Source organism: Fulmarus glacialis, unplaced genomic scaffold (assembly GCF_000690835.1).
Source record: "Fulmarus glacialis isolate BGI_N327 unplaced genomic scaffold, ASM69083v1 scaffold33169, whole genome shotgun sequence".
Taxonomy (NCBI): Eukaryota; Metazoa; Chordata; class Aves; order Procellariiformes; family Procellariidae; genus Fulmarus; species Fulmarus glacialis.
In genome coordinates, this window is record NW_009235974.1 from 29,478 (window position 1) to 47,531 (window position 18,054).

Genomic DNA, 18,054 nt, shown 5'->3' on the forward strand with positions numbered 1-18,054 from the left:
ATGCTTTCTTTCCAGGCTAGTTTACAAGAGGTAATAAATGGAAGTATTCTGAAAGGCTCATGTTTTATTGCTCTTTCAAGATTTACAAGCAACATGGTAAACAGCACAATCACATACAAAAGTCCCGTAGGTCTGGGAGCTCCTGTTTTAAAGACCAGCAATATGAATACTCCTCAGGATGCCGCTGCTGAGAACAATGCCTTTTGCACTAACAAAGCCCCCTGCATCTGCTGGGAGCATGTGTAAGAGCCCACCATCCCTCTCTGTTCAGATTATTTACAAAATTCATGAGGTGATTCTCATTTCATAGCCAGCTCTCTTAAGGATGATTGGAAGAAACTATGGCGGATCTGGGTCTACTGTCATTTATTGCTAGTGATTCATGGGGGCAACTTTTCACTTGGTTGTGCCTCAGTTTACCATTTGGATAGAGGGGAGCATTTACAGCAGTTAGTTATGATGAGGGAGGATCTTATTTACTATGAAATATATTAAAACATAACTGAGAGGAAGAAACAAAAAATCTGCTGAAAAGATGGTTTGTCCTCTGCAGGTACTCTTCTGCACAAACCTCAGCATGAATAAAATCTGATTAGACAAGTATGACCATTTCCAATGAGGAAAAGGGAAATGATACAATCTGCGTCTGTGTCAATGATCTAGTTCAATTTGTTCTTTGTCAGAGGCACCTCTGCAACCAGGCAGACACAGTCTGTTCTGGTGCAGGATGTGACAATTACAGGATTAGTATTAATGCAGTAAATCAATACAGATCTACAGCAAAAGCTGTTCAATTTAAAAAACAGTAAAAGACAGGAAGGCTTGACGTGGGACATTTGGTTTTCTTTTGTGAAGATAGTTATGGAAAAGTAATTTGCTGTTCCACAGGTAGCTTCAGGCACTGATTTTCAAGAATTTTGTCTACGCTACATTTGGCATGAAACTTGTTATATTGCAAAGACACTAGGAAACAACAGTAACTCCTGAAGAACTAGTAGCCAAGCTGTGATAATACAGGAAAGGGCGGGGGAAGGAACAGAGATATTTAGAAGGACCCAAAAAGAACAGTATTTTCCCACGTACAGAAAAGTTAACACAGAACTTTGCTAATACGTTTCACATATGTTGGAGCCAGAGTTGAAGAGCTCTTAGCTTCTGTGACTGAAAACTGAAGTACAATAGAAAATGAAACAACACTGGAAACTAAAATTCACTAGAGATATATGTTTCAGGTTTAAAACAAAAAACACAAGCAGGGGCTTTGTCAGAGGCAGACTAGCGTCTGGAGTACAGAAAACCAGACGTATGAACTGACTGTGTTCAAGAGTGCAAAGACCAAAACATTCTGGCAGATTGTCAAAGTTTGGATATAGCTTTGCTTATAAGAACTCTGTCCTTTGGAAGCAGCTTGCATTTTGGTTCAGGGTTCACCTGTAACGGCTGTCACGGTGGAGTCCATTCACTGTAAGGTTGAACAGCAACTAGGGACTCACCAGACTTCAGCAGGTCCTCCCCACTTCTAAAAATATACCAAGCTGAGATTACATGGTGTCATATAAAACATCCAAAAAGCAATCCTTTTCCAGTTTCGGGTCAGACCTTGATTTGAGTGCAAGCCTTCAGAGGTCTGAGAGGTGAAGGAGCAGATCTGCCATATGAACACAGGCTCAGCTTCACTCCTATCACAACAAACTGACGATCGGCAGGGGAGCAGCGGGGAACGACAGGAGGGACAGGCACAAAAAAAATTCCTAATACAATATGTTTTTATATAAAACATTTTCTCAGGAAGCAGAAAGAGACAAGGAAACCTAGCCATTACTCACAAGAAATATATTTACGTTATCCACAAAGAATTTCAACAAACTTGCCAGCTTCATTGTATGGTCAGCTCCTCCTGCTGACAAACACGAGCTCAGAATGCACTTTTCTTCTGTACAGAATTATTTTTCTGTGACTGCTTGGAGAAAAGGATAAAGCTTTTTGCTTTTTCCTTTCCTCCCTTGCCCATCCAGAAGTGGATTTCACAGGGAAGACAGCATTTGCTGGCACAGCCAGCAGCCTTCCAGTTAAACAGGTGTCATATAGCAAATCCACGTAAAATGTTCTCCATCCACCTGTAGTCAAAAAAGGATACAGAGAGGCCTACCTAGCTTCCCAGGCTGGTTTTGAAGTTTAATAAATGTGTTAGTACCAGGTGTAACGTCAGCCACCTCTGATCCAGAGATGGCAAGGCCCATTGCCTATCACTGTACCTTGCACAGCAGATAACACGCCACCACAAAAATGATTACGCTTGGAGATGTGAGGCTCTTTTCAATAGAATTAAAAGTAGACGTGGTGATTTTCTTCCAAAAAGCACTACAAATGACATGGGATTTAGAAAAGTTTCAATGACAGGGAAGAAATGTCATGGTAGATCTGTGCAGCCAGAGGCGGCTCTGGAAAATGTTTCATATAGAAGAAAATCATATACAAATTTAAAAAAAAAAAGCGAAATGCAGGATTTACTAGTAAATTAATGTGCACTGTGGAAAAGCCAAGAAAACTCCAGCTGAGTTCCACTGAAGGAATACGCATGAGGAAACCGAGACTGGTAGCCTCCTGCCACGCTGCCCAGCCTGTCGGCTGCTCCCCACAGACACGGGGGACGACGCGGCCGACCGCGATCCCACGGGGAGCAGCATCGCCTGTGGAAATACACCACAAGAAGCATCTGAAACCCCCCTTGTTTGTACGCTGCATCTCTCACTCGCTGCTTACAGAGCCTTACGAAAGCGTGTTTCAACACAAGGAGATGCACCCATAAGGAAGCAGCCGAGGCACCCAGGACGCCCGTCTGAGGTGTCCCGTACCCCGGGGCAGTGCTCAGCATGGCAAATCTTTGTGTACCTTGTTTTTCTCAGCATTATTTCCCCACCTGTAATCTCCTTTGCAGACAGGACTGACTCACCGCTTTGCCGTTCACAGGCTGTGGGAAGCGGCAGCGCCGCTGGGCCGGGGCCTCTCTGCCGTGGGCATGGCGGCACGGCGGGCGGGCAGGCTGCAGCACCCACTGTCACCAACGTCGGGTTCAATGCCACTTAAAAAGTGAAATGAAAGGAAAAAAGAGGGGGGGGGGGGGGGGGGGGGAGAAAAAAAGGGGAGAAAAGAGAAAAAGAGCCTCTCAGCACGGCAGGGGTGGCATGCTAGGGGTTGGGCACCCACAGACCTCGCCTGCTGCTGGCCGCCATCTTCTGAGGGTCCCTCTCAGTCAGGCTGAGGGAAGCCCAACAAGTCCAGCAACCCACTTGCTGCGGGCATCTGCCGGGGGCTCATCTCGGAGGATAAACCAGCCAGGGGTTGCCTTCCCCACCGTCTTTCAGGTAGCCCTGGGGTGGCAGAGACGTGGCAGCAAACACTACACCGCAAGAAAACCCCCCAAAAGTAGCGTTGCTTCGGGCTGGCTGAGGAGCCTGCTGCAAAGTGCTGCACCGGCGGCTGTAGGGGGTAGGGGAAACATTCCCAGTGCGTTTCCAGACACTGGAAATGGAGCTGGCCAACACCTCGGGGCCGCCGACGCGGGCTTGGTGCCCATCGCAGGATAAAAAGCAAGCAAAGAGTTTGGAAGCATGAGCGATGGAGCAGTATCATCAGGGCCACAGTGACCTCCTCAGCCAGGCTGGATAAAGCCGGGGCAGTTTGTCTTCTTGATGCCCTCCAAACTCACGAACACAGACACAACTCATTCAAGCCAACTGCCGAGAATGGGAACATGCGGTTTTCATCATGAAGGTAAAAGATATTTCCTAAAAATAACCCCCTGTTTGGGGCTTTTAGTATCAGAAATAAATCCATACACACCCATAAAACTTGATTATAATTAGTCACACAAGTAAAATTATAAGTGTAATTAACTGCAATTAATTGAAATGCTTTTGGGACATTATTTCCCTTCTTGCAATTGAATGCAATTTGCATTTAAGGTTCTGTTATAAAAGGTATAAGATTGTAATCAATTTAGGTTATTTTATTATATTTTACCTACTAATATCTTCCAAAATGATTTAAACATCTAGTACTCAAACACGGTTCTGATTAAAAAAAATCCAAACAGCTGACACTATTTTAATAACTATTGTTTTTTTTTTCTTGTAATCTATCTCCTCCTAACTAAACTTTTCCATGCCCTTTCTTTTTATCATATGAAGACAACCTCACAAAAATATACTAGTTTCCATCGACTGAAATTACCTTCACAATGTCAACACCCATTCACTTCCCACATTACTAAGACTACTCGTTGTTCCCAGCACGTAGGAGAAAGATCTTGATTGATTAGTTTCCAGATATGTGTGGTTATGAAGAATTTATGAGAGAGAAAGGAAGGCAGGAGTTTTACATTTTTCTGATTGTGCTGATGTTGAGATTAAGCCCTAAATAAATCATAGTCATTTTCTATCAAGAATGCTGTATCTTTGAAAACATAGAATCATTTGAGTTTGTTGTACATTAAACACTCAGCATTACATAAAATGCTTTCTTACATGCAGTAAAACATAATGTTTTATGTCCTGGAACCCAACAGTCATTGCTGAACCTATGAATAATTCTGGGAGAAAAACAGTAAGCTCCCTACGGTAAAGGGAAGCTGCTGCTGAAAAGAGCAGGATAAAGGCACAAAGTCAACCACCGAGGTGCTGAAGTCTCCCTCCAGCCCCTTCAGCTGAAATTCACTGCAACGGATGGCTACTTGGCTTTCTGTGCAGCAATTCAATCCAAACACATACAAGTAAAAGGGAGGATTCACCATTAATTTCCATGTCCTCAGAGAATTTCAGTGCTCCAAATCATCGATATAGCTCAAACATTTTGGGAACTGGGTGTTGGGACAGTCCCAGTCCAAGGAGTGTCCCTGTGTTTAGAGAGCTCAGATGAAGTCTACGAAGCAGGTTGTAAGCAGAAAAATTGCCAAAGCTCCATTTACTTCAATGGTTTTACAGCAGGTTGATTGGCAGAGAACACGGTGTCTTATCAAGCACTGCAAAAAGGACTCCAGTGTCACTCATATAAAAAAACCCGAAATGGGTTTCTATTGTCCCGATTGTTAACCTTGCAGTGCCAGAGCATAAACGGGAAGTTCGGGTTTATGATCCCACAGATATGAGTGCACATGTTATGAAACAAGATTGATTTATTTTAAAACACAGCTATTAAAGCTCATAAAACACAAACATTCAGATTACATGGAAATACATTTAAAAAGTCAGTGCAACTTCTACTGCAGCCATAGGAATGTTTTGAGATTGTGACAGAGGAGAGTTGGTAGGAAAACAGGCAATCCACGGTTCATGATTTACAAATGCCTCACATAAAGCTTATTAAAAAGAAAAATCACGCCTGACCATTCCTCAGCAAGGACCGACTGACCTCAGTAACAGATTCAGCCTCAAGAAAGAGATTTCAGCTGGTGAAACAGAGTGGTTTGTTTTGCTAACATGAGGCAACACACATAGGAAGTTTATAAAAGGGCTGTACAACAGAAATATATACACAGAAGCACCTCTGGCAGATAAAATTCGTTTACAAAAGAAAAGAGTACACACAGTAAGCGTAATAAGATAGAATTAACTCTTCCAATAGCTCATTTCCCCCACTTTGACTAAGACATATATGGCTAAGTCAGTCTTAACTTCTCCAGAAAATAGAGCTGCCTAGAGTTTTCAACTTTCTGGCTAAACAGACTAAATAGATGCTTAAAACAAATAATAAAGACTAAGATAAGAGTAAAAAAACCCCAATGGATGAGAAAGTAGAAGTTTACTTTACAAAAGTTATTTTGCAAAATTTGCCCCCAGCAGAGCCTATAGAAGCAATAGCATAACTTGCTTTTCCATTTAGAAAATCAGGAAGACCAGTACAATAATAAAATCTGCCGGTCGCATGGGCAGTGGTAATAAAAACTTCAGTATCAGTGCCTGCTTTGCTGTAACTTACTGCCAAGTTCCTGTCAAGAAAGCTGAAATGGAGTGATTAACACATCCTGCACCCTCATTATAGAGCATTCAATTATCCCAGGATATTCCGTGGCAAATAGATCATTTTCAATACAACACTGTACCACGCTCTCTGCACTGCACACTCTGTAAATCTTGGCCAGCAGCGGTCTGCTTTTCTGCACCTGATCCTAATCCTGGGGTTCTGTTTGTTTGGTTTTCTTGTCTTCAAACTTACCTGGAAGGGAATTTAAGAAAAGGCAATGCTGTTATACCAATGCTCTTAACACTCCTGGGTTAGAATTTGTGTATAGTAATTTGTATAAGAAGCTCCTTGCAGCGTATTCTCAATAAACAGTGCCGTTTGTTCTTACTAAGAGGGATTTGACTGTCACTGATGACTAAGAGTACTCTACATCAGTAACATTATTTCTAATACTGGAAGAACAGTAGTTTCCTCTCCTCCTACCCCTTGCTCCTTTCCCCCTTTTTTTTAAAAACCATCCCAGTGTTATAAATGGCACCATTACCATTCATTCATAAGCAAACCAGCTATGCAATACAACCCTCGACTCTTAGAATTACGCCCTTCCTGACAGATTGGAGGAGTTATGGGAACTCAGGTTAAATGGACAGAAGACAATTGTAAGACTCGAGACTTCCGTATGTACCTGTATATAGGCATACACACACATATATACACACATCAGTGGAAGTAGTAACATATGAAATAAAAGGAAATGGCAAGTACATTTCTAAAACGTAGAAGGACACAAGACATAGGAGGATATTGTAGTACACAGCTACATTGTACACATGAAGGAAAGGTCAAGTTTCAGGAGCAGGTAGCTACCTTCACCTATAGCTGAAAGACTCAATCACATATAAATAAGCTTTTTATAATAGCATTTACTAGATGCAAATTGTAAATCGGAATGCTAGCAGCATTCCACAAACTCAGCCTGCTGCTCCTGCGCATCATGTCGTGACACAGTAAAATGGCTCCATCGATTATCAGTTCTTTTGCTCTCTGCAAGATGTTCTGGGACAGGGAGTTGGAGAAGTGGGGCAAAAATTGACCCAAATAAAATTTTTGTTAAAAAAGATGAAGATAAATAGCAAGCCAGCCTGCAAGAAATTGTTGCCTACACAAACTATTATAATAGTGATTTTTTTTTTTTAACTGATCTGTAACAATTTCCATTAGAAATTATTTTAAGTTTCAATTTTCATCGGGGCAGAAGGCAGGGAATCCAAACGCTCACAGCTAGTGAGACTTCTTATTGTGATGGGAGTTTGACTTTTTTACCAGTATGCAGTAATGCCTACTGGACTCTGAAGATGGGTTCCTAGCAGCTCTACCAGAGACTAGCAGAAAACCAAGGAATTCAAATATAGCTTTGTAGATCGCACCGAATGGCACTGCTCAGCCCAGACCACCGCTTTTCTAGAAAGCTGCTCTCCACTGTTCCTGTTTCCAGAGTCAGGCATTTGGGCTCTAGGCATCAACACCACTTTAACCCAAACCTATCTGGAACACTGTTTGTTAAAGCAAATTAAATCAAAGTGATTCATGGTGTGACTGTAACCCTGGCAGGATCACCTATGCAGAGGCCAAAGGTCCAAAGCTGATAGACTGAAGTGCACAGCCAGGGAATAACCTGCCACATGAGGGTCTCTCCAGCAGATAACTGCAAAGACTAGGTGACAATACTAATATTCTGAAGCAGAAATTCAATTAGGGCCCTAACAAAAGAAATAAAGTCCCATATAGGGTACAGCACAGCACCCAGAAGTTAACACAGCCACGCAGCATGCGAAGGGTATGAACTCCTGCAAAGCAGAGAGCAGAGCTTTACAGCCACCCTGCTAGCAATTGCATCATGTGCTGCGACAAGTTAAAAGTATCTAACACATTTTTCAGGCTGACCTTATAACATTTATTAGAGTGCTGTGGCTTTGAGGAAAAACACACGTGAATCGCAAGGCTTTCAGTTAAACTGTGAGAATAGATAGCAGCAACCATTTAAAGAACCCCAGCAGAAATAAAGGTTGTGAGGACACTTGAAAACTGGCTCACTCGGGATCTATTCACTCTGAGCCAGGGCATACAACTGTGGACGTGGAAAAACTACAAATAGTACAAGTGACCTGCCCATAACACATTCTGGTTTTGGTAGTCCGATTATTTGGGGGATCTAAGTAGTAAAATTACCAGAAAATATTTGGTACAGCTTGCAAGGGATTGTCAGCATAAGTCAGTTCAGCTAGGGTAGGTATTCTACATTAAAAGTAATTGTGGTAAAGGCAACTGTAAGCAGGTTGAAGGTCTCTCTAAATTGTGCAGGTTGTTCTCTAGTTGATAGGCCAGAACAGCCAGCCAAAATAAATCTGGCCTCTCTCTGCAAGTATTCTTCCTCAAATACCTTCCTTTGGAGTAATCTTTTACTTTAAGCAAAATACATAAACAAAAGAAAATAATGTCAGTGTTTTACTATTGTACACATGAATCCAAAATACTCCTTATAATCATCACCAAAATAAATTATTGTACTGGTTTGAAATGGTGGGAAACTTCAGTTTTCCTTTCATTCAGATGGAGAAGATTTTATAGTAAGACATTCCTCTGGAGTAGTATATATTTTCATGGATTCAGATAAAAGTTATCGCATATTTTTTCATATCAAGCTTACGTACATTAAATTTAGTACCGTGGGAAACAGAAAAAGAGCCTGATGAGAATCTTAGATGATCATTTCTATGCAAGAGAAATAAACAATACCATTTTCAATGGCTCTTGCAAGAACCCCTTAAAACAACAGCTTTCCACAGACTTCTGAAAACAAAACAGCAGATATTTGTGCAAAGAATCTATTTTCATATTTGAATGACTGTAGCCTCTTTCTGTAGGCTAGTAACTCTGTGCAGCATTTTTCCAGTAAGCAGTTTACAGCTGAATTATTAATTAAGACAGAGAACCCGCATAAGAAAACACTCCCCTATCCTCCTTTTTGCTCTTTTTTTTTTTTAACCACAGAGCAAAGAAAAAGAAGTTTTGTTTAACAGACTGGAGCGATCTGAAAAATCAGAGCTCAGGTTGCGTACGTGTCAGCTTTTCCATCGCTGATACTGTTTTCTTCAGCTATTCTGCATTTATTTTTAAAAGGTCATTAAGCAAGAGACAAAAGGTGAAGTGCAATGTTACAGATTTATAACCTGCCTGAGCACTTGTTAGACAAAGGGTCAATGCTGTCTTGAACACAAAAGCCTGGGTAAAGTAGGCGTCTGCTTTCTACTCTGAAACATCAAAGCCCAGCAGCTAAAGGAAGCAAGACCAAACCCAGCTAAGAGTAAAATGTATTAGGAGGGGATATTCACATCTGTGTTCTACCCCTTACCTTCCTCCTAATATTTTTTATTTATTTATTTGAACTCTACCCTTCTTCACACTCAGCCTCTCTTTTGCTGTATTCGACTGCCTACCACTCACATGAAAGAGAAGGCAACTTCAAAATATAGCGAGCATTTTTGTCCCAGTTAAATCAAATAGGTTAAACAACAGTCCAAGCTTCTTATCCCTACAGATTTTGTGCTAAAAGCTAATCTTTCTTCAGGTCACTCGTAATTCTTACTACTTTAATCTGCTGCTGGTTTGCCTCGTGCCTCATTAAGCAGTCAAATCTCTGGATTATGCTGAAAGTAAAATTTAATGACTTCTTTAATTGAGTCACTATTTGAAAATAGATATACTCTAAAGGCAATTGTATTCTATTTCATTCATAATCATTTAAAGAAATATAATTAGAAGGAAAGGTAAGAAGTTTAAACAGCCAGTGTGACTCTCTGTTCACATCTCATGGTCAAATTGGTCCTCTGATACGCTGCCAACTTTTTATCAAAAAGCTTCCACTAAAATTCCCTTTGTTACAAGTTAAATACTGGGGCTGCCTATGCTCAAAGAGGCTGTGGGCCCAGAGATTTATTCCCTCGCGTATGTCTTTTAAACAGGAACATTTTTATAATCAAAACTGAAGATAAAAAGGCAAGACCACATGGCAAGCAAACATTTACAACTCACTTGCTTGTGAGCAAGATCATAAACATGAGCGTGCGCTAATGGTCAATGTGCATCATTTGGGTCTTCCTGTGTAGAATCCTTTCCCGCCCCTTGAAGAAGCGTGCTGATGTAACGTGAATGGTTTTGATTAAAAAGTTTCCAAAGGGGTTTTATTCCATATCAAAAGGAAAACGTCAACAGAAATCTAATATTCTGTTCAGTTTGCTAGTGGATCACAAAAGAAAACCTCCAGCATCTAGATGAAGCATTGAGCCATGATTTAAATTGCTGCACGAACATCTGAACATCAGAGCTTAAAAGTTCAGCCAGTTCTACCCTTGTGAGTTTGGAAATGAGTTCAAATCATAGGAGAATTCAGGCTGGAAGGGCCCTCAGAGGTCTCCAGTCCAGCCTCCTGCTCAGAGCAGGGCCGGTGTGCAGTCAAGACCAGGCAGCTGAGGGTTTTATCTGGGTGGTTCTTGAAACCTCCAGGGCTTCAATTCACAGCTGCTGTGTCAGCCTGTCCCCCTGCTGCACCCCCCTCTTGGGGAACAAGTTTCTCCTTCTACCAGGTCAGAACCTCTCTCACGTAAATTTCTGCCTGTTGCCTCCATCCGCCCGCCTTGCACCACCGAAGAGGCTGGCGGCATCTTTGCAATTACCTCCTCGTCTGTCTTGAACTGGAGCGGGCTCGGGGAAGCAGACCCTGTACTCTAGATGTGGCCTGACGAGCGCTGAGCAGAGAGGGACAATCACTTCCCTCAATCTACTGGCTCGGCTCCTGCTAACAAGGCTCTGGGTGCTCTTCGCCTTCCTTACCGGCAGGACACTCTGCTGGCTCCTGCCGAGCTCGTTGTCCCAATCCTGAGTGTGCTCTGAGGCTGCATCCAGCAGTACACGTTCATCCAATCCCCACTGCTGAGCTCTTCCTCCCCACCTGGGGCAAGCCGCCTTCACGCACAAATCCTGTATATGTTGTTCTCCCCATGGTACACTCCTGCGTGGCACCGGCACCGAGAGTGGCACAGGGGGGCAGTTGTCAAAATGTCAGTGGAGCGCTTTGGAGGAGGGCTCTGTCTAACAAAGTAAGGGCCAGATCTCTGCAATCACATTGTTCCTTGCATTGTCTCGTTACTCCAAACATCGTAATACAAACACTGTTTGTAAAGCTTTCTTAATTTGCCACTGGTGGTGTTGGATCCTGTTTCTGGCTCTGAAGCAGCAGCTTTCCTTTGTTGTTATCCAGTTCTTGACTAACACGCTCTCTTCAGTTTTCCTGCAGTTTCTCATTGGGAGGCCAAGGTTTATTTATAACACATATAAATATTTTCTCCATCAAAATGCTGCATTAAACGAAGGGACAATTTTTAATCTGCAAACCATCTCAGTCATTGCATGCTAAACATAAAGAAGGTCTAGATTAATACTGTGCTTTCTATATCACATTTCAGCAAATTTTAAACAAGATCAGCCATGTACCCACAGCTACTGAAATACCTGGCCAAACTTCTCTTCGATGTTAAGATTGAGTTAAGTCTATTGCCTCAAACTATTTCTTTGACTCCAAACATAGCCAGCACATAATCCACCACCTTTCCCATTTATTTGTCAGTTTAGTTCCTTTCTTCTACTTCAGTCTGACCAAAAAAACCTCAAATGTATGTGTAAAGACAATGTAAGTCACAAGATAATTTGAGGAAATAAAAAGTTATAAAAGATTCAATAAGAAGAAGATAGGTATTTGCAGACAAGATCTGAAAGTCTAGATAAGATGACCTGGCTGTTACAGAATACTGGCAAACCAAAGTAAAAAGAAGGTATTTCAGAAAAGAAAATATCTTCATTTAACCTTTTTTTTAAAATTTATTTTATTTTTTTAAAATCAACTGTATCTACAAGCATTAGGGCATGCCCAAATTCAGTGATGACACTGCTTTGAGCAGAAGGCTGGACTGGATCAACTCTTGAAGTTCCTTCCAACCTGAATTATTTTAGGATTCTATGCAACATTATACACCATGCGATTATTTAATTTGTATTAGGTCTGTGTTACACTCTGTGGGAAAGGCAGATGCTGCAAAACAACCCTGATCCCTTCAGTTTGAGTAAAGGGGAAATATATCTGTTTCTTTCACAAGAGAAACTGAAATCCACCTTGGTGAGGCCCCCAAGAGCTCCCCGTGCTTCCCACTTTCTGGAAAAGGGAGAAGCACGTTATTTTAGCATGTTACACAGAACTGAGAAACAACTTACTGAGAAATGTTGAGAGCAGTTAGGATATACTACTTCCAAAATCCAGAAAGCACAGTCATCACACACAACAGCTCTACGAGCTAACTCATTTGTACTTTGCACCCAATAGAAATCTAATGCTGAAAAAAATTTCACCGGTACGTAAGATAAATAATATTGCTTAACCGAGTACAAGGAGTCCTGTATTTTCAGAGATCAGACAAACACTTTAACAAAGGCTGTGAAGCATCTGCTGCTATATTTATTTTTTTTGCAGGGGATGGAACTTCATGAACTCTGATAAACAAAAGCAGCATGCGACCTCCCTGAGGACATCTGTTTGCTCTGCGGTCGTGATTTTTAAACACAGCGCTAGAAGTTAGAAGGCGAGGTTCAGTAAGTCAGGTAACGCGGGGCAGGGGATTCAGCTACCTTAGCTCTGTTTTTACAATTTTATATTGACAAGAGACTTGAACGGCTGGAACCAGCACTGCGGCGATGGTTTATATCTAAAGACTAAAGAGAACATCAGAATCCGAGAGTTTTCAAGAACTGCTGTTAGGTATCACACACACTGCTACTAGCCGGAAAAAACACAGGCCGTTCCTTGAAACCGTGCAATCCCTTCGTCTGGCCCCAGACGCTGACAGGAAAGTAAGTAATGACTTTGATGGAAGCCTCAGTGGTAATCAGACTGGAAACACGCAGTAGGACGGCAGCTTCAAATCCATCCAAAGGAAGTATTTAACTGTTAGAGATCTGTCTGGAATGATCCTAAATACAAATGAAAGGTGTATTTTGCCATTATTTTTCCTCCTTTGTTTTCTACGCTAACAATTAACAAAGAGAGCCTGCTGGATGTGCTTTTGTACAAATGGATGTTCTTTTCATACTTGTTTGTTTTTCTTTTTTTAGTCTTAAAATGAGTATCCATACATGCTTTTGTTGTCTCTGCACTTCTCTCAGACTTGAATAAACAGAGGAAAGCAGCTTGGGTTGGTTTTATCCCCACTGCCTGTTTCAGGGCCATCACCACCACACCAGATGCAAATGCTGCTAGCAACCGATTGCATTAAAGCACAACGATTAACTGCAGTGTAACAAACTAATAGAAATTTTCCTTGTGATTTTCAGTCTTGAAGTCACTTTTCCTGAAACCTAAATAAAAGACTAAACTTGATTTTCCAGTATCTTTCAACTACGCCTTTAGATGAACAATTACATGAGCCTATGACACGTCCTATGGACACCCCGATGTCCTGCTCAGTTATCTTTTCTCAGAGCCTTTGTTTGCCCAGACAAAAGGACTAAATTGCAAAAACTAGGAAAACTGATAAAGTCCATCTCATTGATAAACATTATTTAATCCTCAAAAACCAAGAAACCTGAGTTTGTGTGTCTGTATGATAAAAAAGGTGGGATGTCACCCATCTGTTTTAGTTTCTTTGTGAGCTGCTGAGACTCGTGAAGTGAGCAACCATCAGCGAGAGCAGCACTTCAAGATTCTACAAATACGCTCAGAAAATTTTGATTTTCATTAAATCTAGAAGCATCCTTAATATATTGTCTAGTTTGCGGCTGCTTTTGCTAAAGGGGCCTTATCAAACATTGCTTTTAATTTTCACAAACAGGAAATCTTTTACACATGAACAAGGAAGTTGGAGGCTTGTCCCAAACAAAAGGCACAATCTTCCAAGCTTCTGTCAGGTTTTTATTTTCCTGAAACGATAAATCAGCAAGCATGGATGACTGCATTTTACTAACTTCTTGCTTCAATTTACTGGACCTAAGAGAAAAAGCATAACAAAAGCTGCAATTAATACATACGCTGATCCTATGGGCCCTCGGCCAGCCGGGGCAGCGGTGCCCGCAGTCCGTGCGCTTTCTCAGGACACTTAATGGCCCCGATCTGTAGATAACGGATAAATCTATGATACAGAGAAAAGCAGCAACACAATCTCCTGTGCCAACCACAGGGAGCACAGGGAACAGAAGGATACACTCCAGCCATAACCAGCCACTCCAGAACAGATGCAAACAATAGGATAAAGATGAAAAATACTTCTGGAGTTGGGCTTTTAAGATTTAAGGGGAAGTGAGGGTGGTCATCCCCTATTGCTAGCAGGGCATTGGCAGGAGTTGGTGCATCCATGCTTCCCATCACACTGGGGGAAATAAAGAGTTGTGTGCTTAAGAAGGTATTTTCCCTACTGCGTCTTTCCCCTTCCCAGGAGAAAGGCCAAAAGCCATTCTATTGATGGACTTTACTCAAGGTTAAAAGGAAGGCTATCTAACTACCTTCAAGTGTAGGCCATGTATTTTTAGCACTTCAGACACATATACAGGTACGTGGGCAAAATTCCAGCACAGCTCATTTCACGATTGCTCCTATCTGACAAAATGCTTATTTCAGGAAAGTCCTCACCTAAAACTTGTACAGTTTTGATCAGGGAAGTGAAAGGCATTCAGCAGCAGAAAATGGCTGCAGTTTTTTGCAGTGATATGACCCCTTCATCTATTTAATGGCCTCTGGTACACTGCTGAATTGAATAAAGCTTTACTACTGAAAACAGCATGTACAAACATCGTTGGCAATTAGAATTTTTTTTTTTTTTTTTAAATTGTATTTTCAATATCTAAAAGCCTTAACGGGAAATTCACAATAGGAGCCACTACAGATTGTATTCCTTGATTCAAATTAAATTTTCAATATTGAAAATGCACAAATGACTCAAACGACATTGTGGAATTACCACATTTGTGAAGAACGACCACTGTGAATGCTCTGAAAAATTATCACTAGGCAATAAAGACGACTGCATTGAGCAAGCGTTATCATTTAATGCCGCACAAATGCTCCAATTGCAGCTGACAAATACAGGAAGAGATGGCTTCATTTCCAGAGACATGAGCTTCTCTGGCATCATCCGTGGTGATACTGATGCGTGCTAATCCTTGGTTAAATATCTATTTAGTGTCTTCAAGGGCCATAAATAAGAACAATAGTTCATTTCCAGCTAAACATAACCACGCTGTTTTTGGAAACATTCAAAAAACAAACAACCCCAAGCTATATGTGACTCCTGATAGACCAGCTTGCTGTGGACTTTGGTCCAGTTGCCAACTCAACCAGATTTACTTCCTTCTTGGAAAAAAGCGTTATTATAATTGTAGTCTCATACAGTCAGTGTCTGCTCAGAGGAAATGTCTCAACACTATATACAATCAAGAAGAAAACACACGAGCAAACACTCATAGATGTAGAAGCAGCAGCAGGAACATATCTAAAGTACCTTCAGGTCCTTCTTTCAAAGGCACTGCTTCCGAGAGCAAAACCTTCATGTACGTAAGGGATCATTTCACTCACTTTTGAAATTGATTATTTTCTAAGAATAAGTGTCATTACTATTAGCAGCAGTACTGAACAAGGGATTCAACTGAGAAAATATCAAGCTTACCTTTTGTAAACAGTAGAAGAGTTTCAGATGAAAATACAGTTCAGGTACAGTCTGCTTAACGGAGCCATTGGAGTTACAGTTTCCTTTTCAGAAATTCCATGAACCAACAACTGGATTCATCTTCTGAAGTTTTATTTTACTTCTAAACTGCAATCCATCTGCAAGTGCACATGTCCAAGCAGCAGCAAGATCAATTTTCACCTCTTACTCCTGCAAGTTTGCCTCCGAGTTGTTACCCCTCCAGTGACTAAGTGAAAGATTTTCGCCTGTGACTTTCCACTTTGTTAGCCTTAAGTCTTGCATCAACTAAAACCTAGCAGCAGAATACATCTAAAATACACTGGCATACATTAAAATAATATCAACAAACATGCATCATGAATGGAAAAGATTCTAGAAGAAATCTATTCAACTCTGATAAAAAGCCCAAATATTTTCTCAAATATTCTCTTCCTTTCCTTTTTAAATCTCCGTGTTATGATCTGACACGGGAGTGTCAGGGAGTGCCTCCTCTAGCAGTAACATATCAAGTGAGCCAGATCTCCAGTAGAATTTACCTTGCTAAACTAAGTTTGTACCCTGTGCAAAATTTTCCCAAGGACTTTTTGCCATTAGCATTAACCTCACAGTTATTTGGATTCATGAAGAAGTGTATCTTCCTAAAAAGCCATTGTTAGTCTCTGTTTAGATAAAACTCTATCTTATTTCTGCAGGTAGTACCAGAAAGTGGGCTTAGGATGGCTTCAAGTTTTTTTCCCTTCTTAAAGAAAAGAAACCTAGTGGCACATTTGACACAACTTGTAAAGAAAAATAAAACGTAACCAAACACATCACCCTCTGTATTGACCAAGCCACAACACAGGGAACTGCTACAATACGTGAACTGAGGCGTACTTTCAACATCTAGATAGAACAGATGACCTCCTTTTTTCCAGCCCAAGTTATTCTGTGATTTTACAGACTTAACAGGTTACAAAACAACATCAGAGGAAACAATGACTGCCTGTGCTACAGCCTGTGACTCTTCCTTTAGCTACAGGAAAGAATTTCCTTTGCTGGCGAATGTAGCAGTTTCATTCTCCACCTATGCAAACTGCTATCTGGAGACGACCAGGCGTCTGCACTGAAGCAGTGCAGACACGTTATTTCTTGGCCTGTTATTATGAACTACATTTATTTTTTTAACCTGCATCTTTCCTTCTGCTTCTGTGTCTTTTGTATGAATCATATATTGAGAAAGCTGTTTCTATGTGATGGAAACTGGTATTCTGCTTGACCTAAGATGCCTATTGATCAATTATACAAGAACAATTAAACAAATGCTTATGCACAAAATTACTAAGTGTCATTTACTTCAGATTCTGTTGTAATGTGAAAAATTTTAACTTCAGAAATTGTTCCTCTTGGTGAGGCAAAACCCTGTGCTAATAAGCAATATGTAGGTGATTCCCGCTGCAGATAAACTTTGTTTTATTTTCTTATTTTAACAGGTTAAAAACAAGGTTTTTTTGTGAGAGCACATCATGAAACACAAATTCAGGCTTCTGCTGGCAGAGCGGACAAGGCGGGCAGTGCTGCCGCCGCGTGGCTGCGAGCACCGTTGCACTGCCCCAGCTCGAGCTGAACGCAAAAACTCGGCACATGCCATTAAAAGATTTGTCTCGTAACTTCCTAGCAAACTCTCCAGTGATGGAATTCGTTGCATTTTCTTATAATCCCATTCTTTCTGGAACATTTTGAAGCAAAGCCTTTTTTTTTACCTACTTCTCTGTTAAAACTCAAAAGGAGCCTTATTTACCACAGCATGAGAACCTGGAATAAAATTATTATAGCTCGAATTTTAATTGTCTGAGTACACATACAAAAATTAAACAATTAAACATTTAAAAAGACATTTTTTTTCCCCCCCCACTTTAATAACCTGCAGAAGGATTCTCAAGGGTAGGTAAGAAGGGATCCCATGGGCAGCCACAGTGATGTGTGTCATCACTGATCTCACTTCAGATCTATCAAAATGACACCACAGAAAAATGTGAGAACCACTGAATTAACGTGGTTCAGTGTACTAGTTCTTCAGACTTATTTGTAAGAAGGAAAAGTCTCACTCTCTCTCATGTACACAGGCACACATTTTAAATAGGATTAAATAGACTAATTCTAAAAAACTGAACAGAATGTTCTTAAAAGGAAAACTGATATAACTTAAATACAAAACTTCAAAGAGCCGAAATATCTTGGTACTTAGAACTAAGGGCTATGCTGGACAAACTGCGAAGAATTGCTGTATGCTTACTCACACGTTCCAATCTTTTGGATTGACAAATCCATTTAA